The sequence below is a fragment of the Pseudophryne corroboree genome, chromosome 1, assembly GCF_028390025.1.
Source record: "Pseudophryne corroboree isolate aPseCor3 chromosome 1, aPseCor3.hap2, whole genome shotgun sequence".
Lineage (NCBI taxonomy): Eukaryota > Metazoa > Chordata > Amphibia > Anura > Myobatrachidae > Pseudophryne > Pseudophryne corroboree.
The window spans coordinates 977,531,935-977,556,080 of record NC_086444.1 but is presented as its reverse complement, the minus strand read 5'-3'; the positions used below and the strand labels follow the sequence as shown (position 1 = coordinate 977,556,080).

At 43.0% G+C, this 24,146-nt stretch overlaps 1 protein-coding gene across 1 annotated transcript in view; it reads left to right on the top strand.

Annotated features, from left to right (window-relative positions):
* Positions 1-2,402: 2,402 nt before the first annotated feature.
* TRIM2 (tripartite motif containing 2) overlaps positions 2,403-24,146 on the top strand; it is a 220,078-nt gene continuing 198,334 nt past the window's right edge. Inside the window, exon 1 of the mRNA XM_063920527.1 lies at positions 2,403-2,600. The gene's annotated coding sequence lies outside the window, so the exon portion shown is untranslated. The remainder of the gene's footprint in view (positions 2,601-24,146) is intronic.

Below are 24,146 nucleotides of genomic sequence, written 5' to 3'. Positions count from 1 at the left end.
GGGCCAGGTGTTTGTGTCGGCCACTTGGGTCGCTTATCTTAGTCACACAGCTACCTTATTGCGCCTCTTTTTTTCTTTGCGTCATGTGCTGTTTGGGGAGTATTTTTTTGAAGGGCCATCCTGCGTGACACTGCAGTGACACTCCTAGATGGGAAAGGTGTTTGTGTCGGTCACTTGGGTCGCTTATCTTAGTCACACAGCTACCTCATTGCGCCTCTTTTTTTCTTTGCGTCATGTGCTGTTTGGGGAGTATTTTTTTGAAGGGCCATCCTGTCTGACACTGCAGTGCCACTCCTAGATGGGCCAGGTGTTTGTGTCGGCCACTTGGGTCGCTTAGCTTAGTCACACAGCTACCTCGGTGCAAATTTTAGGACTAAAAATAATATTGTGAGGTGTGAGGTGTTCAGAATAGACTGAAAATGAGTGGAAATTATGGTTATTGAGGTTAATAATACTATGGGATCAAAATGACCCCCAAATTCTATGATTTAAGCTGTTTTTTAGGGTTTTTTGAAAAAAACACCCGAATCCAAAACACACCCGAATCCGACAAAAAAAATTCGGTGAGGTTTTGCCAAAACGCGTTCGAACCCAAAACACGGCCGCGGAACCGAACCCAAAACCAAAACACAAACACAAAACCCGAAAAATTTCCGGTGCACATCACTAATTTTTATAGAGTAATACAGAAATAAAGACAATTATAAAAGTGATAAAAGCAGAGAAACTTGATTGATACTTAATAGAAACCACAATGTGCTTTTGTAGTCCTCATGGTAAATTGATGGATGCTAGCAGGACACAAGATTACATCAAGTTATGCAATTATGATAGGACAACAAGAGTGAAATTGAAATCACATTCATTGTCTAGGTTTCCCCCTCTTATTTAAAACAAATAGAGAGCCATTACATTGTATGGTCCATGATGTTCTCCTGTGGTCAGAGCCGGCCCTAACCAATATGATGCCCTAGGCAAGATTTTGGCTGGTGCCCCCTAGCACCACCGCTGGTTCTGCCTCTGACCTTGCACCTCTTTCCCAGCACCATCATCCCTCACCCATAGCAGTCCTTGTACCCCCTATATTTTAAATAGGAACAGTTCGCACATTTGACGTACAGCCCAAAAAGGGGCATCTTCTTGCTAGGAAGGGGCATGGCCACACAATAGTAACCCCTATTCTAATTACGCCACACAGTACTGCAACTTTATTCACATTTTATCTTGCGATAGTGTCCATAATTCATATTACATCCCACAGTAGTATCACTTTACCTTATAAACGTTACTCCTCACAGTAGAGCCCCTTATTCACATTACATCATACTGAATTGCTCCTTATTCACATTACACCACACCTTATTGCTCTTTATTCACATTAGACGACACAGTAGTGCCCTTTATATACGCAATGCCACATAGTAGAGCACCTTATACACATAATGCCACACATTAGTAATGCATTTATACACCATTCCACACAGTAATGCCCCTTACACATATGAGACACCTTAATGTCCTTTTACACATAATGTACCTTACACATATGGCGCACATTATTAATGCCCTTATACACATAATGACACACATAGTGCCCCCTACACATTTGCTGCACATTATTAGTGCCACTATACACATAATGACACACATACAGTAGTACCCTGTTACACATATGCCGCACTTTATTAATGCCCTTATACACATAATGCCACACATAGTGGCCCTTTACACATATGTTGCACATTATTAATGCATTTTTACATGACACACATAATGCTCCTTACACATATTCCGAACATTACTGCACAACCAACCCACTCACGTGCACACAGCACTCACGCTGCCACTAACACTGTGACCTCTGCATCTGCTTGGATACAGATGTGTCCTCACAAATCTTGCATCAATGCTAACGTCGGGCACCTTTTTTTTCTGAAAATGCATCTTATTTGCATTGCTATGTGGCTAGGATGCGCACGCAGCTTCTGCTGATTAAACTGATATGCAGCACGCCTATATACTGTGTGAGACTGTGGCTGTATCTGCATATGAAATGCTACATACAGAATATAGGCATGCCGCATATCATTTTAATCAGCAGAAGCTGCTGATGCCCCTAGGCATATCAAATGCCCTAGGCAATTGCCTAGTTTGCCTATGCCTATGGCCGGCTCTGCCTGTGGTTGATACGACACATCAAACAGCTGCAAATCTAAGCACAGAACAATGCAAATGGGGAAGTCAGGACACTGAGAGCCATGTGATATTGCTAATCGCCTTCTTTGATGCAGCTGCTTTCTGTAGCCTGCAGCTGGGAAGCTTTGATAAATATGCATCAGTATTGTTCTGGCTGATGTCACTGTTAGCTAGCAGGACATGGCGAAGCACATTGCTGCACATCACATATATGAGTGCCTAGCCCTGAGGCAGCAGAGGTCACATCCGACAGATGCATTGGGTGCAGGCAGCATTCAGGGCACAGCATAGAGAAAGTAAGCAGTAATCACACTGCAGTCTTCCATTCACTGCTAGCGAAGGAGCCTAAATCACCTCTCTTCTCTCTCCCACTGCCAGCCACTGCATCCCAGTCCTTCTTAAATGTAAGTACCAAGTTTTTCTGTATATTGATACATTGTGTAGTTAACATAGCAATTACTCATCTACTTTATTGTGGACCCATAGAAGATGGGTTTAATCACTGTATTTGCAAGATGAAGAGCTTTTTTTATTTTTTATTTGTAAATGTGTCTGTAGTCAATGGTGACGGTCTCCTATGTTTTATGGAAGAAATGCTGTAATAAAATGAATGTATCGTTGTATGAGTTGTAGCATGGTAGTAAATGAGGCAAGTCAGAGAATGAAGGAAACAACTCATATCTACGGATGTCTCTTTTATTGTTGTACATAACAATCCCAGTTCCAAGGTGAATTAGCCTAGAATATGACCTTGCTACATAATCTTTCCATACCGGTTACATTTCTCTAAATATGTTTTTAGCTTTGAAGTCTAGACTTGGGTGGTTGGTTTGCCTTGTATAACCTTCAGCTTTTACTGCAGAACGCTGCATATTCACTTGGAACAACTAGTCAGATTGACAAGGGGTGTTGGCAAATGTCATTCCAGCAGTGTTCTGTGCTACGTCTCTTGCATATGTCACTTTCTATAATGTACCAGGCAGTTTTCTAGGTGTTTCAGCATCCACATAAAAGTGTCAACATTGTTGCATGTGAAAGCATTAAAGAAAGTACATTAATTCATTCTTGCTATATAAATAAACTAATAAATTCTACTAATAAATTCTACCAAACTCGTCAGTATATCTGCATATATATGCGCAGAAATAAGCTAGACAGTGCACTCAGAGAACATTTCTAATAGGTTATATTAAATCTTGGATTCGCACAGCACTATGTACTAATTTATAATATGTGACTGTCGTATCTGATAATATAATGAGGTGGTTAGATGCTAGGTGGCAATAGCTGCCACCTGTTTATTTCTTGGAATCTGAGATTTTCCCTGACAGCATTGAAAAGGTGTGAGACCACCTCCGGTGTCAGCTCAGTAGCAGTGGTGCAAGTAGAAAAAATGTCTTATAGGTACTGTGTGCCCGCGCCTTTGTGGGTGTGGCCAAATGCACATGGGGCATGGCCATTGAAAATGGGGGCGTGATACACATATGGGGGAGGGGGGGCAGATACAGATATGACCCCAGTAGTGCCAGATACACGTTGCCCCACACTGCCAGATATACATTGCCCCACAGTGCCAGATACACATTGCCTCACTGTGCCAGATACACAAATGCCCCCAGAGTGCCAGATATACATTGGCTCACAGTGCCAGATATACATTGCCCCACAGTGCCAGATACACATTGCCCCACTGTGCCAGATACACAAATGCCCCCAGAGTGCCAGATACACATTGCCCCACAGTGCCAGATACACATTGCCCCACAGTGCCAGATACACATTGCCTCACTGTGCCAGATACACAAATGCCCCCAGAGCGCCAGATATACATTGCCTCACAGTGCCAGATACACATTGACCCACAGTACCAGATACAGAAATGCCCCCACAGTGCCAGAAATGCCCCCAGTGCCAGATACACATGTCCCCCCAGTGCCAGATATGCCCCCAGGGCCAGATACACGTCCCCCCCAGTGCCAGATATGCCCCCAGTGTCAGATACACATGTCCCCGCAGTGCCAGATATGCCCCCAGTGCCAAATACACGTCCCCCCAGTGCCAGATACACATGTCCCCCCAGTGCCAGATATTCCCCCAGTGTCAGATACACATGTCCCCACAGTGCCAGATATACCCCAGTGCCGAACAGCGACAGACTGGTGCAAAAATTTCAGTCGCACAGCCATTCGTATGCTGATTGACAGCAAGAGGCCGTTTGTGGGTGGTAACTGACCATTTTCTGGGAGTGTCCGGAAAAATGCAGGCGTGCCCAAGCGTTTTCAGGGAGGGTGTGCGACGTCAGCTCCGGACCCGATCAGCCTGTTCTCATTGCACTGTAGGAGTAAGTCCTGGGCTGCGCACAGACTGCACACAGTGGTAAAAACATTTGATTCGATGGTGAGTGAGGTGTGAAAGGATCTGCAGCTGTCCGCTGACTGAGGGATATTTGTAGCACTGCGTACACATGCGATCACACACTTGCACAGAGAATATACACTCCCCTTGGGCGGCGACCATCTGAACGAAGGACAGCAAAATTAGCAGGCCAGCACAGAGATCAGGTCTGAATCACTCCCACAGTTAGGTAGTCTGTTCATCCCAATCTGGGTTTTGCCAGACAGAAGATCAGATACGTCCCATATCACTACAGACGTGCAGTTCGGGTCTCTAGAAATCCAAATCCACTCAAAATTTGTGGATCTTAGGAGATCCGAGTCCCAGTTTGAATCTTCCTGCGGTTCGGAATTCAGATTTTAAATCCGTGTTTCAGGTTTAGATTGCAAAAATAACATGATTTTAGCTGCTTTTATTGATTTTTATCAATTTGTTTTATCAATGATTATCGTTTTTTGTTTTTTTAATCGATTTTTAACCGAACTAAATACAAAATCCAAACCATAGCACTGAGAGTGGTTTTGCCAAAACCAACATATACGATGATAAATTAGAACCAAAACAAAAATATGGGGGTTAGTGCTTCATCTCTCTACATATCACAGAGAGCAAAAAGGAGACAGCAGTGAGTAACGATGTTGTTTGTTTTGTTTCAGTTTGTTTTCATTCTAATCACTCATGTTTACTTTTGATTTTCTTATTGGATATTTTTTTTTTATAAACTATTCTACAAGTAAAACTAATAAGCAGGTGCATTTGCACAAATACTTATATAGAGTGGATTTAGGGGGTGATTCATATCCGATTGTAGATGTGCTAAATTTAGCACATCTACGATCAGTTTCTCAGACATGCGTCCCGCAAGGGTGCAAAAGAATCGCACAGCGGCGATGCTTTTGCACCCGCTGAGCAGCTCCCTGCCAGCGCAGCTCCTGGTCGCAGTGGCTGTGTGTGATGTCACGCAGCCACTGCGGCCCGCCCTCGCAACAGTCCGGACACGCCTCCGTTGTCCGGACAGCGCCCCGCCAACGGCGTTCTAACACTGTTGCCACGCCCCCTGCCGCCCCGCAACCGCCTCTGCCTGTCAATCAGACAGAGGCGACAGCATCTCACTGGGCTCCCGGGGTGCACGGGCGCACTCCACATAGGGATTCAGACGCCACTGCAGCGATCCAGTCTGAATTAGACCCTTACTGCAACAGTAAGTATAATAAAGAAAAGAGTGTGCTCAATCTCCGCGCACCACTGTTTGAAACATGTAGACCCTTCACCTTAATATAAAAGCACACAATGCTATATACTAAGCTTTTAATGTCCAAGTTCTTTTGTCAGTTTGTTCACAATGATGAACTTTTGAAGATTTCTTCAGTTCCAAAAGTCACGTTTTCTGAAAGGATTGTGTTCCAAACCAGTGCTTGATAACAGCGGAATGGAGAGCACAAAAAAATAAAATAATAGTGCAATAGTAAAAACAAGACTGATGTTTTAATAATAAATTGCACTTACAAGAATATAGAATTTGATCGCATGTAAAAACCCAGTCGCACATATAAGGTACAGCAAAGCAGCTCACTGGCGTCTACCTGAAGGTCTCCAAGAGATAACGACGGCCTCAAAGTATAAAAAAATGAGAAAATGATCGTGCAGTATTAAAAACAAGGCTAATTGTTTTAATTAAGTTGCACTTACACAAAGATAAATTTAAAATCGCATATAAAAGCCCAGTGGCACATAAGGACACAGCAAGACAGCTCACAAACGTCTGTAGATGGTCTCCAAGAGGTAACGGCGGCCTCAATGCCGGTATTTGAAGTCGTCAGTCCTCGAGGTAACAAGCAGCGTCCTCAGGTGTCCAAAGGGTACGAAATCCACAGCCACACTTAACGCGTTTCGGATCACATAGGATCCTTCATCAGAAGTGTGATAAGAGTCCATATTGTAGTCCTTTTAAAGACCTCCTAATTGTATAATTCACAAAACATGTGCCAATCGATTTAGGTGCACTTCCTTCCGGCGGATCTTCCTCCAACCGGAAGTTGCGTGTGCGTTCCAGCGTGGGTTTGTATCGTCAGTTTATCAAACACACAAAATACACAAACTATTAGAGAGTCAAAAGTAAACCAACTCTTCAAACTCTCTATATACAAATTACACAATTAAAAAGCCGTCAACAAATACTAGTGCATAATGAACAAAAGAGGAATCGTCTGAATACAATAACGTCTATGCGGATGTGACGCGACCAGGAAATCCGGTATGCGTTCCAGCGCCGGTTTGCGTTCCATCGTCCTTTTCTTCCGCAATACCTATTACTTCTTTTAATTGAAGGATTTATTTTGCTTGGGCGATCATGCGCATTCCGGCGCTGGCTCACACTGCACAGACAGACCATTCAGTAAAATAGCAATCTAGGACACAAAAAAAATTATGTAAGAGTTTTGACATATAAAGGTCCTAACACAAATAAATCTAGAAAGGGGAGCATGATCCAGACACCAAGAGTTAGGCACAGGGAAATATAACCTCGTGATCTTAAACAAGAAAGCACCCTAAATCAAAATCACTATTCATGCCTTTTGGAGCCAGGGTTTTTAATTGGTAAATCCATCGGGTTTCTGCCATTGCTAGTCTTTTATCCATATCCCTAGTTCTAGATTTTGGTAGTATCAATTCTATTCCATAAAAAGTTTTTATATGACATTCATTTTTTCCATGGTATTTTTTGAAATGGACAGGAACAGTATGTGTCTCAAGTCCTTTTCTAATGTTGTATATGTGTTCCGCCAACCTCGTTTTTAACGCCCGCGAGGTCCGTCCCACATATCGAAGTCCACATGTACATTCGAACACATACACAACATTCCTAGAATTACAAGAGATAAACTGATTAATGGGATATGTTTTTCCATCCACTACAAATTCCTTAAATTTATTTGAATTGCTTTTAACTGTTCTACACATTAGACAGCTCCCGCAACGGTGGAAACCCTTCGTACGTATACTCTGACGAATATCAGTTTCCAGGCTACTTTTCACCAATTTATCCTTTAATGTCGGAGCTCGTCTATAGATGAACGAAGGATATTTAGGTATATAATCAGCAAGAACAGGATCTTGCAGTAGGAGCTTCCAATTGGCTTTAAATATTTTTTCCACATTTTTATAACTGTTACTATATTTACTAATAAATGCCCATTGGTATCTATCATTTTTCTCTTCCCCCTCAGTACTGGTAGTTTTCAACAGATCTTCTCTCTCCACCTTAGAGATTCTCTCTCTAGCTTTTTCAATGGTGGATGTAGCATACCCCTTTCTAGAAAAACGTCCTGATACTTCATCAAGTTGATTCTCACATACGGTAGCATCACTGCAGTTACGCTTCACCCTTGTGAACTGGCCAAAGGGAATACCCTCTAACCAGTTCACATGATGAAGACTTGATCTTTCTATAAAATTATTAGAATCCGTAGGTTTACGGTAGATTTTGGTTTTCAGCATGCCACTTTCACTGTAAATACATAAGTCCAGAAAATGTATTTGCACTTTACTGTATTCAAATGTAAATCTAATTGATAAACTATTTACATTTAATCCATCTTGAAAGGAAAGAAGAGATTCCTCATCGCCTGTCCATATAAAAAGGACATCATCGATGAAGCGTTGCCAGGATACCAGGCCCGCCCCCAGCACGCCACCCATCCATATCTGTTGTTCTTCCCAACAATATTATACAGCTGTGTGCTGTATAATATGTGCTGGGGGGCAGAGCTTTGTGCTGTATTATATGTGCTGGGGGGCAGAGCTGTGTGCTGTATAATATGTGCTGGGGGGCAGAGCTGCGTGCTGTATAATATGTGCTGGGGGGCAGAGCTGCGTGCTGTATAATATGTGCTGGGGGGCAGAGCTGTGTGCTGTATAATATGTGCTGGGGGGTGGGGCCATAAACAAATTGGCGTAACTGGGGGCGAACCTGGTACCCATAGCTGTCCCAACGATCTGCAAATAAAAAATTCCATTGAATACAAAATAATTATTATTCAGGATAAATTCTATCCCCTCCAATATGAATTCATTCAAAGGTTTACTCAGATTACTTTTCTCTAAGAAGAAAGAAACAGCTCTTAAACCCTCTTCTTTATGTATTATTGTATATAATGTGCCCACATCGGCACTACATAAGAAAGAATTATTATCCCAAGAGAGATCTTTCAATTTACACAAGACATCCCCAGTATCTTTAAGGTACGCCCTTGTAGTTCGAACCAATGGTTGGAGATAATAATCTATTAAGGCAGATAAATTAGAAGTAATACTATCACAACCAGAGACGATCGGGCGTCCTGGGGGATTCTGACTGTCTTTATGTACCTTGGGTAAGGTGTAAATAGTCGGAATCGTGGGATTTTTAATATTTATAAAATCCAATTCTTTTTGTGTAATAACCTCTCTCTCCAACGCCCTTTTTGTGAGTTCCTGAAGTTCCTTTTCTATCTTATTAGTCGGGTCACCTTTTAGTTTTCTATAAGTTATCCCGTCGTTAAGTTGTCTAAGTACTTCCTCTATATATTTACTTTTGTCCATTAGGACAACCCCCCCACCCTTGTCAGCTGGCTTTATTATTAATTCCGAATCATCTTTCAATGATCTTACTGCTTGGAATTCTTTTTTAGTCAAGTTAAGTTTTCTATTATCTTTCCCCTTAGCTTTATTTAATGTTTGTTCAATTTCGCTACAAACTATTTTATTAAAACTTTCTATTTGGCTACCTTTAAAAAAGGTGGGGTAGAAGGTTGAAGGGGGTTTAAACTGTGACTTTTCACTCGTTGCAGGGGTATTCTCCACAGGTGTTTCCTTCTCTTTATTAATGAAAAATCTTTTAATAGTTATTTTTCTGATAAACTTTTGTACATCTTCATCGTCCCTTTTCAAATTCCAATGCCAAATCATACTCGGCCCATTTAAACTGGGATGCGAGAACCCCAAGAAGGCTAAGGTAAAAAATATTAAAAAGAGATTTAGAGGAAAAAGATCAGGGAATAAAAATAAAGAGAGAAATTTTGCCAAAAAAAGGGCAACTGTTATTCCTATAGAACCATTGGAGTCAATACATGAGGAAGATGTGAAAATCTTCAATTTAAGCTCAAGGGTTTTAGATATGAATGAGGAAAAAGTCCTAAAAAAGGGGCTCAAATTCGCACCGTCTTATGAACCTAATCCTTTTGACGTCTTTATCGATGTACAAAAGTTTATCAGAAAAATAATTATTAAAAGATTTTTCATTAATAAAGAGAAGGAAACACCTGTGGAGAATACCCCTGCAACGAGTGAAAAGTCACAGTTTAAACCCCCTTCAACCTTCTACCCCACCTTTTTTAAAGGTAGCCAAATAGAAAGTTTTAATAAAATAGTTTGTAGCGAAATTGAACAAACATTAAATAAAGCTAAGGGGAAAGATAATAGAAAACTTAACTTGACTAAAAAAGAATTCCAAGCAGTAAGATCATTGAAAGATGATTCGGAATTAATAATAAAGCCAGCTGACAAGGGTGGGGGGGTTGTCCTAATGGACAAAAGTAAATATATAGAGGAAGTACTTAGACAACTTAACGACGGGATAACTTATAGAAAACTAAAAGGTGACCCGACTAATAAGATAGAAAAGGAACTTCAGGAACTCACAAAAAGGGCGTTGGAGAGAGAGGTTATTACACAAAAAGAATTGGATTTTATAAATATTAAAAATCCCACGATTCCGACTATTTACACCTTACCCAAGGTACATAAAGACAGTCAGAATCCCCCAGGACGCCCGATCGTCTCTGGTTGTGATAGTATTACTTCTAATTTATCTGCCTTAATAGATTATTATCTCCAACCATTGGTTCGAACTACAAGGGCGTACCTTAAAGATACTGGGGATGTCTTGTGTAAATTGAAAGATCTCTCTTGGGATAATAATTCTTTCTTATGTAGTGCCGATGTGGGCACATTATATACAATAATACATAAAGAAGAGGGTTTAAGAGCTGTTTCTTTCTTCTTAGAGAAAAGTAATCTGAGTAAACCTTTGAAGGAATTCATATTGGAGGGGATAGAATTTATCCTGAATAATAATTATTTTGTATTCGATGGAATTTTTTATTTGCAGATCGTTGGGACAGCTATGGGTACCAGGTTCGCCCCCAGTTACGCCAATTTGTTTATGGCCCATTGGGAAGAACAACAGATATGGATGGGTGGCGTGCTGGGGGCGGGCCTGGTATCCTGGCAACGCTTCATCGATGATGTCCTTTTTATATGGACAGGCGATGAGGAATCTCTTCTTTCCTTTCAAGATGGATTAAATGTAAATAGTTTATCAATTAGATTTACATTTGAATACAGTAAAGTGCAAATACATTTTCTGGACTTATGTATTTACAGTGAAAGTGGCATGCTGAAAACCAAAATCTACCGTAAACCTACGGATTCTAATAATTTTATAGAAAGATCAAGTCTTCATCATGTGAACTGGTTAGAGGGTATTCCCTTTGGCCAGTTCACAAGGGTGAAGCGTAACTGCAGTGATGCTACCGTATGTGAGAATCAACTTGATGAAGTATCAGGACGTTTTTCTAGAAAGGGGTATGCTACATCCACCATTGAAAAAGCTAGAGAGAGAATCTCTAAGGTGGAGAGAGAAGATCTGTTGAAAACTACCAGTACTGAGGGGGAAGAGAAAAATGATAGATACCAATGGGCATTTATTAGTAAATATAGTAACAGTTATAAAAATGTGGAAAAAATATTTAAAGCCAATTGGAAGCTCCTACTGCAAGATCCTGTTCTTGCTGATTATATACCTAAATATCCTTCGTTCATCTATAGACGAGCTCCGACATTAAAGGATAAATTGGTGAAAAGTAGCCTGGAAACTGATATTCGTCAGAGTATACGTACGAAGGGTTTCCACCGTTGCGGGAGCTGTCTAATGTGTAGAACAGTTAAAAGCAATTCAAATAAATTTAAGGAATTTGTAGTGGATGGAAAAACATATCCCATTAATCAGTTTATCTCTTGTAATTCTAGGAATGTTGTGTATGTGTTCGAATGTACATGTGGACTTCGATATGTGGGACGGACCTCGCGGGCGTTAAAAACGAGGTTGGCGGAACACATATACAACATTAGAAAAGGACTTGAGACACATACTGTTCCTGTCCATTTCAAAAAATACCATGGAAAAAATGAATGTCATATAAAAACTTTTTATGGAATAGAATTGATACTACCAAAATCTAGAACTAGGGATATGGATAAAAGACTAGCAATGGCAGAAACCCGATGGATTTACCAATTAAAAACCCTGGCTCCAAAAGGCATGAATAGTGATTTTGATTTAGGGTGCTTTCTTGTTTAAGATCACGAGGTTATATTTCCCTGTGCCTAACTCTTGGTGTCTGGATCATGCTCCCCTTTCTAGATTTATTTGTGTTAGGACCTTTATATGTCAAAACTCTTACATAATTTTTTTTGTGTCCTAGATTGCTATTTTACTGAATGGTCTGTCTGTGCAGTGTGAGCCAGCGCCGGAATGCGCATGATCGCCCAAGCAAAATAAATCCTTCAATTAAAAGAAGTAATAGGTATTGCGGAAGAAAAGGACGATGGAACGCAAACCGGCGCTGGAACGCATACCGGATTTCCTGGTCGCGTCACATCCGCATAGACGTTATTGTATTCAGACGATTCCTCTTTTGTTCATTATGCACTAGTATTTGTTGACGGCTTTTTAATTGTGTAATTTGTATATAGAGAGTTTGAAGAGTTGGTTTACTTTTGACTCTCTAATAGTTTGTGTATTTTGTGTGTTTGATAAACTGACGATACAAACCCACGCTGGAACGCACACGCAACTTCCGGTTGGAGGAAGATCCGCCGGAAGGAAGTGCACCTAAATCGATTGGCACATGTTTTGTGAATTATACAATTAGGAGGTCTTTAAAAGGACTACAATATGGACTCTTATCACACTTCTGATGAAGGATCCTATGTGATCCGAAACGCGTTAAGTGTGGCTGTGGATTTCGTACCCTTTGGACACCTGAGGACGCTGCTTGTTACCTCGAGGACTGACGACTTCAAATACCGGCATTGAGGCCGCCGTTACCTCTTGGAGACCATCTACAGACGTTTGTGAGCTGTCTTGCTGTGTCCTTATGTGCCACTGGGCTTTTATATGCGATTTTAAATTTATCTTTGTGTAAGTGCAACTTAATTAAAACAATTAGCCTTTTTTTTAATACTGCACGATCATTTTCTCATTTTTTTATACTTTGAGGCCGTCGTTATCTCTTGGAGACCTTCAGGTAGACGCCAGTGAGCTGCTTTGCTGTACCTTATATGTGCGACTGGGTTTTTACATGCGATCAAATTCTATATTCTTGTAAGTGCAATTTATTATTAAAACATCAGTCTTGTTTTTACTATTGCACTATTATTTTATTTTTTTGTGCTCTCCATTCCGCTGTTATCAAGCACTGGTTTGGAACACAATCCTTTCAGAAAACGTGACTTTTGGAACTGAAGAAATCTTCAAAAGTTCATCATTGTGAACAAACTGACAAAAGAACTTGGACATTAAAAGCTTAGTATATAGCATTGTGTGCTTTTATATTAAGGTGAAGGGTCTACATGTTTCAAACAGTGGTGCGCGGAGATTGAGCACACTCTTTTCTTTATTGTTTGTCTTTGAGGAGTATTGGGTGACTACTCTCTGTGTGTTCTTCCGCTGCAATACACTGTGTTGTTAACAGCGCACTATTATAACATCAATTTCTCACATTTGCAACAGTAAGTATGGCTGTAAATATAGCAGGGACACATTATAAAGGGATGTAGTCACCGGTGCATCAGTATACCGATGCTGGGATCCCAACCACTTAAAATGCCGACCGTCGGAATACCAACACACAGGGACTATTCCCACTCGTGGTTGTCCACGACACCCATAGAGTGGGAATAGAACCTGTGGCATGCGCAGTGTGCAATCAAGCCCGCAGCGTGGCAAGCGCAGTGAGCCCGCAAGGGGCTTCGTTGCACTTGCCCCCTTGCCGGCATCCTACCGGCCGGGATCCCGTAGTCGGGATGCTGATCGCCGGGATCCTGATCGCCGGGATCCTGGCATCGGGATGCTGATCGCCGGGATCCTGGCCACTGGTCGCACGATCCCAACCCGTTATAAATATATGTTATAGAGAAGAGTCTAGCAAAGATGTTATAACACTGCTCAAAAATGTAGGGCCTAATTCAGCATGGAACACTGTTGCGGCAGCGCATGCTGATGCTCAGTGCAGTGTGTGCACGTGCGAAACCTGCACTGCGCGTGCGCACACAGTGAGATGCGACGGCATCTCACATGTGTGAACGCCTCTGCCTGACTGATATTTGGCATTTGCGGGGCGGGAGGGGGGGAGTGTCGTGGCGTTGGGGGGGCGCGGTCCGGACAATGCAGGTCCAGCCATTTGCAGGGTGGGCTGCGGCGGCTGCGTGTGATGTCAAAAAATTTGGATTTTGATGTGGATCCAAAAAATGGTGGGTTGCCATCTGCCTTAGCAGCTAGGTTGCATATGCAGAGGGCAACCCTAAACATGTAAAAGTATCGCCATTGTACAATGCTTTTGCATGTTTGTGGAAAGTGGGGTGGCAGGACCCGGCATGCGGGGCGGTCTTACCCTGTGCTGGGCGTACCCCCGCATGTCAATGTAATGGGTCATAGATGTGCGATTTTTTGCACATCTACGATACATGCTGAGTTGGGCCCTTAGCCCTACACTAGTTATAGGTTTCAGAACAGCAGAGTAAATGCTTTTTTGCGAGGTCACACACCTACTTTGTTGCAGTCACACCAGGGTTTATGGGAAAGTGCATGACTGTATGGTCCATATTGCTGATTTCTGGGTGTGGGGGGGGGGGGGGTGTTTTAAAAAAATTTAACATTTGCCCTGTCAGTAAGAAAATCACCAGATGAATGTTACATCTACACAGGAGCACAGAAACAAGATTTTATTTTGCAGATATAGGTTTATTTAAATGATATACAGTAAAGTGGGCGGAGTGCATTTACCGTCTTTGTGGTAGGATGGAAGGCCTTTTTACACCAATGAAAAAGAGACTTGTTTTATCTGCTAGTTATGAGGTACTAAAGATTGGGTCTGATCCCAGGATGTTTTGTACGCGTGTTGACAACGGCCATACTGAGGGCGGTGCATTCCTAGTCCCTAAAGAGAGACTCTGTGCTCTCGATACAGACATGTAACACTCGCATCCTCCCTAGGGAAGGATGCGAGTGTGACCAAGGGGTCACATAGGGGCCGTGACCAAGAGGCATGACCAGGTGACTGGCCAAAACTGCAACAGGGTCACAGCCATTTTGTTTGTTATATTTCAAGTCATTTTCTTAGCAGTCTAATAGAGCCACCTTATACACCTTTATATGTCAGTCCATAGCCACCACATGCACCTATAAATGCCTTAGAGCCCCCTCATGCTCATATTGCCAGCCAAGAAACCCCTCATTCCCTTTTAGATACATCAGAGACCTTCATGCCCCATTATATGCAGAGCCCACTCATGTCCTTATGTCTGCCCAGTGCCCCCCATGCCCTTATGTCTTCCCAGAAATTCTTCATGCCCTTTCCTGCCTAGAGTCCCCTCATGCCCTTATGTCTGCCCATTGCCCCCTCATGCCTTTATTTCTTCCTAGCGCCTCTTCATGTCTACCCAGATCTCCCTCATGCCTTTGTGTGCCCACAGCTGCCTCGTGCCCTTATGTGTGTTTAGAGCCCATACTGTACCTTCACCTGTTTGAGGGCAGACTGTTTCCACTGCCAGAGCCTGCAGCCCGAAGAAACACCCAGAGGAGGTGGGCTGTGGGTCAGGCGAAAGGAATAGTGACAGAGAGGGCCAGCTTGTTGCTGCCGACTCCGCACCCCCAAACGGCATCAGACTGTCAAATCACTGACAGTCTGATGCCGGACTGCATGCTACGTTGCAGGACTTGTTCGTGCACGTGCAGAACGGGTCATGTGCATGCGCAAAGTCCCGATAATCAGTACGTTGCGCATCCCGTCGCACCTCTAACCTCATCTGAATAACCCTCACTGAGTCTTAGGCAAGGTGCCAGCGTATGCAAACGTTTGCAGCGACAGATTTACTACCTTCTGCTAATGTGAGTGTCCGCTCGTCTATACCAGGCCTTATCAACCTGTGGATCTCCAGCTATGTGAAACTAGAAGTCCCAGCATACCCTCCCACCGATCACCTGGTAAAGCATGCTGGGACTTTGGAGAGCCACAGGTAGGCCAGGCCTGGTCTATGCAATTATCTGTGCGGCTCTATATGCATGCATTGCACCGCCCACTGTTTTCCCTGCCACGGCTGTCATCATTACTGTGGGAACTTACACTAAACGATCCATCAGAAACAGGCATCCCATTTCCATACACATGCCTCAAACAAGCACAGATATCGGGCCATGACATTCCCATCTACATGGTAACTGCCCAGTTGCCACTCTTAAATGTCCATTTTATGGAAGGCTATTTTAAATTTTTACTTTTAACATGTTAATATTTTGTATATATTATGCTTTCTTTTTTAAAATAAAATATAATTTATTTATTTAACTTTGGGAGACGATGGGGGTCATTCCGAGTTGATCGCTCGCTAGCATTTTTTAGCAGTCGTGCAAAAGCTATGCCGCCTCCCTCTGGGAGTGTATTTTAGCTTAGCAGAAGTGCGAACGGAAGGATCGCAGAGCGGCTACAAAAAAAAAAATTGCAGTTTCAGTGTAGCTCCAGACCTACTCCTAGCTTGTGATGACTTCAGACTGTTCAGTTCTGGATTTGACGTCACAAACACGCCCTGCGTTCTCCCAACCATGCCTGCATTTTTCCTGGCACGCCTGCGTTTTTCCGAACACTCCTTGAAAACGGTCAGTTGACACCCAGAAACGCCCACTTCATGTCAATCACTCTACGGCCAGCAGTGCGACTGAAAAGCTTCGCTAGACCTTGTGTGAAACTGCATCGGCCGTTGTGAAAGTACGTCGCGCATGCGCATTGCGCCGCATACGCATGTGCAGAAGTGCCTTTTTTTGCTTCATCGCTACGCAGCGAACATTTTCAGCTAGCGATCAACTCGGAATGACCCCCTATAAAGGATGTTCTGCACACTATAGAGTATATTTACTAAAGTGCTGGTTTTCAAAAGATGTTGCCCATAGCAACCAATCGGATTCTAGTTTTTATCTTCTAGAAGGTGCTAGATAAATAAGTAGAATCTGACTGGTTGCTATGGGCAACATCTCCACATATGAAAATTCACACTTCAGTAAATATACCCCTAACACTAATGTATCCAGTTTTTTGGAACTGGTCAGAACATCCATTACACTCCTTTATTCTGTCCTTAATTAAGGAATTCTATCAACATTGGTCACTTATCACTGAAGCAGTTATTGTGTCATATACAGGGTCTGATTCAGAGACATATGCAAACCCAATGGCACTGCAGAGGGTAGCTGGCGCATGCGCAGACCCTGAGAAGTGTGGGGAAGGGATTTGCAGGAAAGAGCTTAGTTGCAAAGATTTGAATACATTCCTGTGATATTTGCAAATATCGCATTGTGAATGTAATCGATATTATCGCATTACATTCACATTTTATTTGCAAATATGAATAAATTTGGCTATATATAACTATAACTATATTGTTAAGGTGCAGGGAGGAATCCGATAGGAAGAATACTCCCTCTGTGCCACAATTAATTACAAAGAAAAGCAACAGAATTGCTTTTTTCTAGCGCTGCGTCAGCACTTACTGACTGCTTTTCGTAGGGCACTGAGCAGAATGTGTATAGAAATGTCACTAAAGTATCTGCATGACTAGAAGATGCATGGATATTTGGGCGAAAGACAACATTGGAATCACTTTTTAAAAAATATTGCTCTGCAAAAGCTTTTTGAAGAATGGATAAATGAGCAGATGGGTATTTGTGGTGTATACCCTGAAGCTCTGCGTGCTGCTGTCTGACTGCTCTGCAATCCTGAGATCACTGGGGACTCATGCAACTAAGACACGTGTTTAAGGAAGCATAGACGAAAGCGAGAGGATGAGAATGAGCATCTAGGAAAAATTAGGTCATTGGGATTTTATGATATTGGCAAGAGTCATTATTTTGCAGAATAGTTATACATTTATACAATTTATACAGTGCATATTAATGTATAAAATAATATTCAAATAAGCAGGTGTGAGTACACACTAACGTTGGGTTCAGCAACACCCTTCTTTAATCATTTATTATTATTGTTTTTCTAAATTGAGTTTAACCCTTCACTGCTGACGCTGGGTCTGTGAGACCCAGCCATTCTGATTGTTTCGGAGAAGAAGCGATAAACTTTTCAGTACCTTCGTTGCATGTTGTTTACTGTCCGGTGACAGATAAAGCATAACGAAGTGCTAGTCGCGATTGCTGCAACAGCCCTTCCTGTGTCTGCCGAGTCTGAGAGATCCAGCGTCAGTACTGAAGTAACTCTTCAGTGTGCCTCCAGTCCCTGCTGTACGGAAAAATTGCCTCCGCCAGGAATCAAGGAAGATGCAGCAAATGCATTAACAAGGATAGAAAAACAGAACATTACTGTGAAAAATGTAATCATTGTCTTTGTATGGACCATGCAAAATATATGTGTGAGGAATGCTTAAAAATACTGGACAGGAAAGGTAATAAATCGTAATAATGTTTTCTAGTTAAACTAATAAAACAACTTTTAGTTGGAGATTTTCTATTTCCATTCCTGATCAATATCCATAGAATTCCTAAAACAACGCAGGAATCCAAATGGGTCTCACAGACCCAGCGTCAGCATTCATGTCACAAAATTTGGCGTCGCTACTGGAGAGTTAAGAAAAAGAGCTCGATAATGAGTCATCTGCTATGATTGTTTGAAAGGCCCCCCAAATAGAAACGTCTTAATGATCAACCATCTGCGGATGTGGTTTGTGGCGTGGCCATACTCAGAGGGGAACTGATGCATAATAGTGGCCCAGGTAAGGGTGGTCCAGGTTAGGATGGGCGGGTGGATATTATTGTAAGAATTACGGCGTTAACCCATATGGTAATAAGGGGTTTCAATGAAGAATGATGATGATTTATTTATTTATTACCAGTTATTTATATAGCACACATATTCCGCAGCGCTTTGCAGAGAATACTTGGCCATTCACATCAGTCCCTGCCCCAGTGGAGCTTACAGTCTATATTCCCTACCACATGTACACACACACACATTCACGCTAGGGTTAATTTTGTAGGGAGACAATTAACCTACCAGTATATTTTTGGATTGTGGGAGGAAACTGGAGCACCCGGAGGAAACCTACGCAAGTACGGGGAGAATATACAAACTCCACACAGTTAGAGCCATGGTGGGAATCGAACCCATGACCTCAGTGCTGTGAGGCAGTAATGCTAACCATTACACCATCCGTACTGTCGATGATGATGTAGAAGATGATGGTGAAATGTGGTATTAGATAATGTTCATGATGAAGGCGTTAATGAAGAATGATGTAGGGTCAAAGATGAATGTATTAAAAAAAATGGTTTGATACACACCCTAATGAAATCTGAGTTTAGGCTTTTACAAATACTGCCATTCATCCAGTGTTTCTAATGCCCTTATGGTGCCCCTACATGGAGCGCCAGCTGCTGACATGCACCCCCAGCTTCTTAGCAGTGCAGCTGACGGCTGCTGCTGCTTGTCCATGTCTGTGATAGGCTGAAAGTGAGGCACTTGGCTATGAAGTCCCAGACAAGTGCCACACCCCCACTCTTAGAACCAGAGGCTGCAGCACTCACCTCCTGTCTGCTAATGTAAAAAGCAGTGAGGGAAGGGGCACAACGCCTAAGTGGTGAGTGCCATTTCATTGGTGGGGGAAGAGGATCCTCCTAGGATGCTACCGGAGATAGTGCAAACATAAAAGTGACTGCTGAGTCCGGACAGATCTTGTGTGTTTTTGTACTGCACAAACTCCATAGCTAAGTGTATGCCTCTATGGGCGAATCAGAGCCATACACATCTCCACTTGGGGCTGAAGTGGCATAGCAGGGGCATTCACGTGTAGGCTGAGTTTAGTATGGTCATGTTGGGAGCATGTCCCAGGAGTTGTGAGCTGAGCAGAGCTGTGCATACACATAGATACGTTGCGCCAAGGATAGAGCTGAGGCAAGTGCACAGTGACAATGATGACGACTGTCAAACCAAGCGTATGGCTAGAGCAAAGTTGTGTTCAACTCTGCATCAAAGTACTGAAGTAACAAAACATAGGAATAATTACGTTCCTGAGCATCAGACATGTCCACCTCTGGCACTTTTAGTACCCGTTTGCCATGACACATGTCTTGTCTAGGTTCCAGGTCACACATTGCTTGTGCTGCAATAATAAACTTATAGGAATAATGCCTTGATTCATAAATGATTCTACTTCTTAAAGGGATTCTGTAGACCTATAATACTTACCACCACTAGCCCCACCTGACTTTGACATACTGTATGTGCAGAACATCTCACATCTGACAGTACAGCTTTTTGTTGTTGTTGTTGATGGTAAAGAGGCCTAAACTAGCGGTGAGAAATGTGTTTCTAGAGACATAACCCACATTGATGGGATGGAAGCTAAGATTTCCTCTGGCACTGACATATGTAAAACCAATGAATATTTGTTTCCACTCACTGCTCATCTCAGATAACTGCAGGCTCCAATTGTAGAGATGTAACCTAATAATCCATCTGTCCAAAATGAGTGGTACTGTAGCGCAGCCTATTATTTACCCAACTAAGAGGCAGATATTGGAATGATGTGTAAGTAACATGTTCATTTAAGAGGCTATTTATTAAGTGGTAAAAACTCCCTTGCAAGAGAGGAGATGTAAGAAGAGGTGGCAAGCACCAAATGCGCTAAAACCTTTGCTATTTGATCCTAGTGCACCAAAAAGTCTAGTTACTGCTCTACTGACAGGGATCGTCGGAGAGGGAAGTTTCCTCTCCCCTACTCCAGCGGCCCGAGAGGTAATCCATCTTTGCGGTATTGCTTCCTGTGGTAAGGCAGGCAGTGCTGTAGTGGCACATTAAGTGGCTCTATAGTATTCCTCCATGAAGGTTACTGCAGAGAAATCAATAATTTGTCATATTAAATTGTCTCTTTAAATTCCAAGTGTAAGGTGTACCCATATTCTGCTATGGTTACTGAGATCTGTCTGCGATTTATCAAGCTACGATAAGCTTAGCAGTGGGCGTTGCAGTGTTCTGAATGAAGATGGACAGATAATTAGATGGGTGGATATCGGCATGGGCATAAAGAAGTAAGCAGGCTACCATGGTCCTCATAAAAGGTACTGCACTTATGCAAATTCCCCTCTCATGCCTGTGCTGTATGGCTAAAACGGCAAAGGCTGTCACTGGGCATATGTGGCGTTATAAGAGCCTCATATAAAAAACAAAATCCCATAGGGAAACTGGGCCAGCTTGAACTATTTACTTTTCCAGTGCAAACAGGCTGATGTTTTCTGTCTGCTTGGTGTACATGTGACATAGATGGAGCAGGGGAGCATAGTAATTAAGAGCTTAAAACTGGCAGACCAGATGCTCACGTCTTTGTGCCCACGCTCCCCTGGGCTGTTTAATCTCAATATGAGAGTTTAATGTGCAGTACTGTCATTTGGGACATTTGATGTAATAAAAGGGCTAGCTATAGAGTTACAGCTGTAAAGTAGCTAGACATGACTTTGTACAGATGAAGGGCACACAAGGAGCAATACTTCCATCCCACGTGGGCAGGAAACTAAACATGGCATATTAAGGGTTGATTCAGAGTTGCTTGCAAGTCTCATGATTTTTATCACTGCGCATACTCCATAGCCAAGCGTGCACAGGGGTGGAACTACCATTGGGGCAAAAAGTGCAAAAGGACTAAGGGGCCCACTGCTGCCCAGACCAGCAACGAGTTATCCCCTGGCCCCCACGCAGACCTTTTTGAGCATATCTGATGAATGGCTCAGTGCAGAGAGCAGAATGGGCCCCACTGTAGAGAGACCTGCCTCTTGCCTTAGGGAAGCAGGGCTGACCTTGTGTTTGTCGGACTGATAGAGGAGTCCTGCCACCTATCAGCACTGATGATCACAGCCACATACTACCTCTAATTAACAGACATTTTTTCTGTAACTGGCACTGTCAGAGTCTGCCTGACTGAGTGCCAAACGGGCGGGGACCCCTGTCACACAACCCACCAAGGTACATGCCCTCTGTTTTCTGCACTACGCAGGAGATTGTGCTTGTACCATTGTCACCCACTGCCTCTCCCTGTCAATTACTGCCTCCCCCTGTAACCCACTGCTTCCCCCTGCCTCCCCTTGCCTTCTGTTGCCACTCCCTTGCCTTCTGTCGCCACTCTGTCAACGTCCACCACCCCCTGCATTTCGCAGTCACTCTCTGCCTCTCTCATTGTGCCCATGTGGCATATTGTAAACTTGGGTTGGGGTGGAGGAGGATAAATTATATTTTTGCACCTGGGCCCACCACTCACAAGTTCCGCCATTGCGCGTGCACATTTATGGGCGATTCTGGATCGTACACATCTCAGCTGCAGCTCCACTCACAACTCAATGGGTGTAACTGGATGCTAATAGGGGCTCCCTTGTAGGCTAATGATGACCGTTTTGAGCAAGGGTATGGATGGGGGGTGCAGTCGCATACATGCGTACTACTCAGTGTACGGGCAAATATCCAGATATATTGGCAGATGTATTAAACAGTGAAAAGAGTGGAGAAGTGGACCAGTGGAGTTGTTCCTAGCAACCAATCAGCAATTACCTATCATTTTATAGAATGTACTTAATAATGCTACCTCAGAGCTGACATCTGCCCTCAGTATGGCACATGTAGTGAGAATGTAGGGCCTGATTCTAAGTTGGACGCTGTTCCAATATGCACTCAAACCGCTGATGCGTGGCACCATACATGAGCTCTGATTTTGTACTGTACATACAGAGTGGCAATACACACAGGGGAATTCCTGGACACTGAACGAGAGGTAACAGTGGGGTGACGAAAAAGATGCATAGAGATGTATTGTCTTATAGGAGTGTTGCTGACATGTTGCAGGCACATTGCTGAAAGCCGGTGCGTACATAGATGCTGAACCACTCACATAGGAGGCCATACGTGTGCCGTACATATACATATGCCATACAGTTACATGTGCCTATATATATATATATGCTAATGCCATACAGTTACATGTGCCATACATATACATATGCCATACAGTTACATGTGCCTATATATATATATATATATGCTAATGCCATACAGTTACATGTGCCATACATATACATATGCCATACAGTTACATGTGCCTATATATATATATATATATATATATATATATATATATATGCATGCTAATGCCATACAGTTACATGTGCCATACATATACATATGCAATAAAACAGGTGCATCTGACTCAGAACCAGCCCCGTAATCTGCTCCATTGAGGACATACATGCTAATGATCAACCAACTAAAAAAAAACACAAGACATTTTACATGTTGTAAATGAATAATTTGCTAGTGCAGACAAGTGTAACCAAATCTTCATACTGTGTAGTTAATAAATGACTCCGTTAATCTCAATATAATCCATGAATAACTTTTCAAACTGAGAGGTTATCATTCTTATTACATATAGGGTGAAAGCACACCTTGTTTGTAGTTGTGTATAGGGGTTGGGTATCGGTGACCGGCGGGTTGGGATACCGCCGGGATCCCAGAGTTTACATTGCCGGCGGGAAGGGGGGGGGGGGTCGAGCGCAAAGAAGCCCCTTGTGGGCTCACTGTGCTCGTCACACAGCGGGCTCGATGGCTTGCTGCGCTCGCCACAGGTTCTATTCCCACTCTATCGGTATCGTGGACGCCATGCCGACTATCGGGCTTTCCACCTGGTGGGATTCCAGCATTGGTATTGTGGTCTCCAACCGCTGATCACATAACGCATCCCGTATATAGCTACGCACTCACTGACATTATATGTATGACTATAACATGCATTTTTAAGTAAAACTAAGTTCATGTAAATGGATTTACAAATGTAACTTTACCTTGTGATGCAATTCAATATTTAAAATGGGATCCAGTCGGGATCTAGTCAGGATCCCGGAGGTACGGATCCCAGAAGTCGGAATACCGATGCCAGAATCCCAACATTACTCGTAATGCCGACACCAGCATCCCAAATAGGGTCACAAGCCTGGCGCCGGAATCCTGACCGTCGGGATTCCAATTGAGCGTGTGCCGGCCCATCACAGAGGTAAGCCGCGAGGGGGAGGCGGGGGGGGGTTTAGGCTGTGAGAGGAAGATTAGAGTTTTAGGTTGCGGGAAGGGGGGGGGGAGTAGGTTTAGGCTGCATGGAGGAGGGGGGGTTAGGTTTAGGCACCCCTGGGGAGGGTTAGGGTTAGC